A 696-nucleotide genomic window follows, 5' to 3' on the forward strand; every position below is an offset into this window, starting at 1 on the left:
ATTATATTATATTTGAAACTAATTTTATTTATTTTCATATTTTACACTTTGTAACATAGGAATCCTTAACCTCGTGTACTAACAGAAAAGGTTAAAATAGGTGGCGACACGTTTGCTATTGAAACCGAACGGCAAATTTACATAGAGGTCAAGCTGCCACTATATTTTTTATTTTAGTTTTTCCTGTGTTAATTTAGATTATTTATCTTCGAAAGTTATATGCCGTATACCTTTTGTATAACTACGACGACAAGAGTACAATCTTGACATGAATTCAAAAAACAGGTAACACTTCTGCTTAAAAGTATCCCCAAGTTACAGAATCGAATTCACTTTTACTTAATCAGATTAAAAAAGAATGTCAAAGTATTTAAATTATGAATTTTCTCCAAAATAAATTAAATCTTTTACATTCTCAATCTCAATTAAATGAATCGAACTGTATTTGGCTTTTTAATTATTAGTAATTTTCATGATTTCGTTGAAATTAATAATTTGATACATATTCACTGAAAATTGCTATATTTCACTCTATAATTTACAGCATAGCCTTTTATATTTTTATTGTTGTAAAAAATGACATTTGGGATATTGTTTTTTTAACAATTCTTAATTAAAATACTTTAATTTTTTCTCTTAGTTATAAAAATTGTATTTAATGTACAATGGTTGTTACACATGAAATACTTTTAGATT

Source organism: Habropoda laboriosa, unplaced genomic scaffold (assembly GCF_001263275.1).
Source record: "Habropoda laboriosa isolate 0110345459 unplaced genomic scaffold, ASM126327v1 scaffold22, whole genome shotgun sequence".
NCBI lineage: Eukaryota > Metazoa > Arthropoda > Insecta > Hymenoptera > Apidae > Habropoda > Habropoda laboriosa.